The sequence below is a fragment of the Oryctolagus cuniculus genome, chromosome 5 (assembly GCF_964237555.1).
Source record: "Oryctolagus cuniculus chromosome 5, mOryCun1.1, whole genome shotgun sequence".
NCBI classification, from domain to species: domain Eukaryota; kingdom Metazoa; phylum Chordata; class Mammalia; order Lagomorpha; family Leporidae; genus Oryctolagus; species Oryctolagus cuniculus.
This window is the reverse complement of record NC_091436.1, coordinates 78211121-78217979: the sequence shown is the minus strand read 5'-3', so window position 1 is coordinate 78217979 and position 6859 is coordinate 78211121. Positions and strand designations below refer to the sequence as shown.

General features: G+C 37.1%; 1 long non-coding RNA gene across 2 annotated transcripts in view; it reads left to right on the top strand.

Moving 5' to 3' along the window:
* Positions 1–3021: 3021 nt before the first annotated feature.
* LOC103349819 (uncharacterized) overlaps positions 3022–6859 on the top strand; it is a 43130-nt gene continuing 39292 nt past the window's right edge. For both annotated transcript variants that reach the window (XR_011388966.1, XR_007922879.2), the window contains exon 1: positions 3022–3203. This is a non-coding gene — a long non-coding RNA (uncharacterized lncRNA). The remainder of the gene's footprint in view (positions 3204–6859) is intronic.

Sequence of the window (6859 nt, the reverse complement as noted above, 5' to 3'; positions counted from 1 at the left end):
CAGCTGCTCTCTGAAGTGAGGAACTAGAAAGACGAGCACAGTCTTCTCCACAGCACCGGGCTTTCTGAATTCTTGTTTGCACCCTATTTCTTTTCCTCATGAGCTTCATTCCTAAATCATGTTTATACATCCACACTCATTCCTAGAAGCTTTTTAAAATCTTATAAAATTTCATCACATTGCTCTTGGTAGTCACTATTCTAGTTTCTTTCACTCAAAATTATTGTGAGTCACTGCGTCAAATCCTATCCTAACTAAACACATAAAATTTTTTAAACTTTTATTTAATGAATATAAATTTCCAAAGTACAGCTTATGGATTACAATGGCTTCCCCGCCATAACTTCCCTCCCACCCACAACCCTCCCCTTTCCTGCTCCCTTTCCCCTTCCATTCACATCAAGATTCATTTTCAATTCTCTTTATATACAGAAGATCAGTTTAGCATATATTAAGTAAAGGTTTCAATAGTTTGATCCCACACAGAAACATAAAGTGAAAAATACTGTTGGAGTACTAGTTATAGCATTAAATCTCAATGTACAGCACACTAAGGACAGAGATCCTACATGAGGAGTAAGTGCACAGTGACTCCTGTTGTTGACTTAACAAATTGACACTCTTGTTTGTGGCATCAGTAATCAACCTAGGCTCTTGTCATGAGCTGCCAAGGCTATGGAAGCCTTTTGAGTTCACCGACTCTGATCATATTTAGACAAGGTCGTAGTCAAAGTAGACGTCCTCTCCTCCCTTCAGAGAAAGGTACCTCCTTCTTTGATGACCCGTTCTTTCCACTGGGATGTCACTCACAGAGATCTTTCATTTAGGTGTTTTTTTTTTTTTTATATTTTTTTCCAGAGTGTCTTGGCTTTCCATGCCTGAAATACTCTCATGGGCTTTTCAGCTGGATCTGCATGCCTTAAGGGCTGATTCTGAGGCCAGAGTGCTGTTTAGGACATCCGCCATTCTATGAGTCTGCTGTGTATCTAGCTTCCCATGTTGGATTGTTCTCTCCCTTTTTTATTCTATCAGCTAGTATTAGCAGACACTATTCTTATTTATGTGATCCCTTTGGCTCTTATTCCTATCATTATGATCAATTGTGAACAGAAATTGATCACTGGGACTAGTGAGATGGCATTGGTACATGCCACCTTGATGGGATTGAATTGGAATCCCCTGGTATCTTTCCAACTCTACCGTTTGGGGCAAGTCAGCTTGAGCATGTCCCAAATTGTACATCTCTTCCCTCTCTTATTCCCACTCTTATATTTACATAAATTTTTTAATGTTCCTTCCTCTCCCCACCCTTCAAAGTACCCCTTCCTTTAACCCTTGGTCTGCTCCACTGAGATGCTTTATTATTGTGAAAACTTTGAATAACATATTTTTCTTTTGTCTCCTTTCTCACTGTTTCCATCAGTGACATCTCATTTCCCCAACCTAATCCTCCAATGTGGCCAAGCTTTTTAGTAGCATCTATTAAGACTCTCTTATAGGATCTATTTTTTTTTTTCTATGTTATCATCAGCTTCATTATTCCTGTAGCACTGGTTTTTCTGTTGTTGAAATAAAATAAGTATGCACATTTTCTGATATGTTTTATATAATTATGTAGCACAATGTATTATGTCAATGAAACAAAGACATGGATTTGATTCCTATGATACACATGACTTTCCAGTTCTGACTCTTACTCCCTGTATGTCTTGATCAATTTAGGAGGGATAAGAGATAGTAAAGGGAAAATATAGTGAAGAAAAATAATAATGTATTCATGTGCTTAGCACAATGACCAAACTTGATAAAAAATATTACAAATTGTTCTTCACAAACTTTAAGCATTCATTGATCACTGTTGGGTGACTCTGGGTAAAATCCATTTAAAATAAAATTTTTGTGAAAAAATTTCAAATAACTGGAAAACTAATTTTTTCATAGAGCAGGATGCTTGAATTTGTAATTGTAAATTAAATTGAGGTATGTCATTTTAAAAAAATAAAAGAAAAATAAGAGAAGATGAGGATAGGTGTGAGGCAGGGATGCCAAGTGAGGTGGGAAGTATCATTATGCTCTGAAAACTGTGTTTATAAAATACATGAAATCTGTTGCATTTATATAGATAAAAAATTAAACATTTGTAGAAAGTGAAGAATTGATTTGTAAAAAAATTACTTTGTTGAAATCCCTTTATATATTTGTTTTCATAATGAAGCAATAATTCTTAACTCATTTTCCCTCTCAATTTTTAGGTTCATTAATTGTGCAAGTGAGACTGGGTGTTGTTTTCAGAGAACTCACAAACTGGGAGGAGAAAAAGACCTCAGATAATCAAGAATTTATCATTGGAGCTGGTATTGTGGCACAGCAGATAAAGCCGCCACTTACAATGCCAGCATTCCATGTAGGCACCAGTTTCTGTTCTGGGTGGTAGTCAGGGAAAAGTAACAGATGATGGTCCAAGTGCTTGGGCCCCTGCCATCCACGTGGAAAACCTGGAAGAAGCTCCTGGCTCCTGGTTTCAGTCTGATCCACCTCTTACCATTGTGGCCATCTGGGGAGTGAAACAGTAGATGGAATGCCTCTCTCTGTCTCTTTATCTACCTCACTCTCTGTAACCCTGAATTTTAAATAAATAAATACAATCTTTTTTAAAGAAAATTTATTATTGCTGAATGTTGTTGATAAATTTTGTGGAATAATAAATCAGTGAATTCAGAACATATTTTATATCTATTTATTTGGAATTAATACTGTGTTTCAAATTTATTCTTTTCAGAAGAATATCACAAAATTAGTATCATAAATCACAAAATATATATTATTTAATATGTACATGTGCAAAGGTACATATATTTCCATGACCAGGTCAAATGCAGTCATGAACATTTGTGTCAATAATGATGAAGAGGACATGATTAATTAAATATTTTCGTTTCTGGCCTGAAAGTCACCAGTTTCTAATACAATAATGAAGTTCTAAAATTGGAACACTAGGTTGGACATTGTGACATAAACAGGTTTCACTGATGCTTTGGATGCCTGCATCCCACATCTGAGCATGCGGGTTCCAGCCTTGACTCTGCGTCCAATATTGTTTCCTACTAACAGTCACCTTGGGAGGCAGCAGATGATGGCTAAAGTACTAAAGTGCTTGGATTCTTGTCACCCTGTGAGAGTTCTGGTCTTCTGACACCTGCCTGGTAAGCCCTGCTGTGGAGGGTGTTCGGGTAGATGGAAGAGTGCTCTCTCTCTCTAGAGATGCGCGTGTGTGTGTGTGTATCACTCTGCCTTTCAAATAAACTTATAAAATTGGCAAACTAAAATTCTACTGTTCTACTGTGTTGACCAAGTCAAATGAAATTATAGCAAGAGTTATAGTTATTTTTAAAATTATAAGTAAAGTTTTCTCAAAATTAAGATTAACCTTAGCTTTAAAAAAACACTTTTGCCACTTGCAAGAAAGCAAGAGCAGCTGAGAAAATGAATGAACGTGTAGAAAAGGGAATTAAATAGCAGTACTTAGAAAGAGCTGTCCACATAAATTTGATAGCCCTTTGCTTTCTACGCATTTAATGATTTAATTGCATCCAGATATTTTAGTGATGTTTGTTTCCTACAAGCAAAATTAGTTTTAAATTTATTATGTGTTTATTATGCAAAGATTTCATGGTGTCATGCAAAAAAAAAGGAACAAGAAAAAGGACAGGCTGGTATTTGTGATTCATGTAGTCTACTACTTAGCCCTCTCTGAGAATCACTGGAGTATAAAATGAAACTATATTTGTGTGAATCTCAGTCAAATGCCTTTAAAGCAAGACTAAAATTTCTTCTTTGTGCTCCATCTTTCAACACCACAGCTCCGCATTGCCCATAGTCATTTCCATTTTTTTTCCTAAGACATGAACAAACAGTTGGTATGCCTTGGGAGGTCATATAACCTAGAAATTGTGTGTGTGGATGTGTGTGAGAAGTGGGGGAGAGAGATAGAGGAGGGGGAGGAGGCAGAGGAAGAGGAAGAAGGAAAGGGAGTGAGAATGTGAAAGGCTAAACAATCTGAAAAAAAAAAAAAAAACATAGTAACTTACGTTACTAACTTTCCTACCTAAAAATCACAAAAGATATAAAAAGTAGTCATGGTTGTCTCAATCAATATATTTTTAGCAATTTTGAAAGGAGAGTATTTTTCATTCTTCTTTTAGAAGAGGACTCCTATTTCGCTATCTGTAATTTGAAAGTGTCGGCTCTTGCAGCATTTGGGAAGAAATTCAAACTGGATTTATCTGTAGGCACCAGCTGATGCCCAGGCAAAGCCTCACAGGATGCTGTTCTGCTGGTGGCTACGATGGTGTAGGGACTGAATTACTGCTTTTAGGTGCAAAGACATGATTTGGTTGCTATCACCAAATTTTCAAGCTACTATGGGCCTAATATGCTTACCAAATCACAAATGATCCTCCGGAAAAACTGTAATATTTGTAATTTCTGCTCACTCAGGAATTCATTCCTTCACATAACACTTCTCTAACTGGAATACCTTCTCCAAAGGGTCCTTCTGACAAACTTTGCGATCCTTTCAAGTTCAGCACAAATATTAGCTCTACTGCACAAAATTCCCTGACTTTGGATTTCTCTCTATTTCTGCCTCTATTCCTAATAAAATGTCCTTACAATACTCAGCTAATGTTACTTGTTTTTTTTATTAGCCAGCCTGCCTCCCCTATCATGCAAGCCTGCTTTGTGTGTAGTGCACCACCTATTTGCAAGTCTGTGCCACAGACATCAGAGAGTTCCTGGGGACTCCACAGTCAGAAAATGGCTTTGATGTTGTTGTTGTTTTAAGGAATCAAAGAATGCCACAGGAATAGGTGCTTGAAACAGTGGTTAATATGTCACCTGGTATGCCTGCATTCCATATTAAAATACTTGGCTTCAGTTCCAGCTCCTCTGCTTGCATTTACTGCTAAGCCACACCCTGGGAGGTAGCAGATGATGAATCAAGTAATTGGATCCTTGGCACCCATGTGGGAGGCCTGGTTTGAGTTCTGGGCTCCAGGTTCAATCCTAAACCAGCACTAACTGTTGTAGACATTTGGGGGAGTTAACCAGCAGATGGAAAATTTTCTCTTTCATTCTGTCTCAATGTGACTGTATCCATGTGTGTGCATCTTTCAAATAAAATGAAAATAAGTAAATTAAAAAAGAATCACAGAAAAATGAAAAGGCTGAGGCTGGTGTGGTGGTGCAGCTGGTTAAGCCACTGCTTGTGGCAACAGCTTCCTATATTGCAGTGAGGGTTTAATTCCAGGCTGCTGGGCTTCTGATCTAGCTTCCTGTTAATAAACTTGGGAAGACAGCAGATGACGGCTCAAGTGTTTGGGTGCCTACCAAGCATGTGGGAAAATGGCATTAAGTGCCTGGTTGCTGGCCCAGACCTGGTTGTTGCAGTTATTGGAAAAGAAAGAGTAGATGGAAGAGTTTCTCTCTCTCTCTCTCTCTCCCTCTCTCTCTCTCTCTCTCCTTTCTCTGTCTTTCTGCCTTTAGAATTGTAAACAAATATTTTCTTTTCTAATGGGAAGATTGATGCATGAATAAGTCTCAACTTATGTCTTTACATAAAAATTACATATAAAAATTATTTGAGAACATTTTGGGCAAATTATTTTCAGAGCTATTTCCATGGTGACTGTAGAATCAGATGTTAAGAAGAATAAATTTGATTATCTTGGGGCTGGTGCCATGGCTCACTTGGTTAATCCTCCTCCTGCTGTGCCTGCATTCATATGGGCGCCGGGTTCTAGTCCCAGTTGCTCCTCTTCCAGTCCGGCTCTCTTCTGTGGCTCGGGAGTGCAGTGGAGGAAGGCCCAAGTGCTTGGGCCCTGCACCCCATGGGAGACCAGGAGGAAGTGCTTCAGCCTTTGGGGAGTGAACCAACAGAAGGAAGACCTTTCTCTCGGTCTCTCTCTCTCTCACTGTCTGTAACTCTACCTGTCAAATAAATAATAAATTTTGTTATCTTAATGCATAAAGAGAACCAATGGGGTAGCATGATACAAAATGTGTTGTTTGTGCATATATACTCTGTACTATTGAGTCACATCCACCCACCTTTTGCCCTATACCCTGTATATACATACAATAGTACTCTCCAAAATCCAAATATTCATGGGGGATGGGATAAGGAATCAATTGCTTTATATACTTAAAAGTTTTACTTTCCCCTTACCTATCCCCTTTCTCCACTTATAGTTGTTTAGGGTCAGATTGATTATGTACAGATCTTTAAAAATTAGCTTGAGACACAATTTTGTTGTAGGTTTAATGGGATATAGTATTTTCAAGGTGTTCAGTCTTGTGTCTAGAGTCTAGTAAATGCTACCTGTTGCTAAGTAGATAAAAAGTGGTTATTTTAAATGTCAAGTGATTGATTTCTTCATTTAATGAATACTCCACGTTATGTGGCCCAAAGGTCATTGAGTCTCCATTAGTGACCTTAAGTCTTTGTTTCAGTGCAAATTCATTTTGCCAAAAATGGATTTATAAAATTTATAAGAGAAAACAAATCTTCATGGTTATAATTACTCTTTCATAAAATATTTTAAGCTTATTTAACTGTTTTTGTTTGGTTAGCCTCCAAATCCAAGAAAAGTAGAATATTTATATTTAGGAACTCAACAAATATGGAATCTTCCTATGTAAATAAGCTATCAATTTAATTCTATTAATTCATTCACTTTTAAATCAATTTCTAATCATTCAATCTTTTTGAGATTATTATGATATGTAAATTATATTTACCTTTATGTGTGAATATATGTCACTAACAATTTCTATGGTTCTGGCTGAGAAAACATAATCC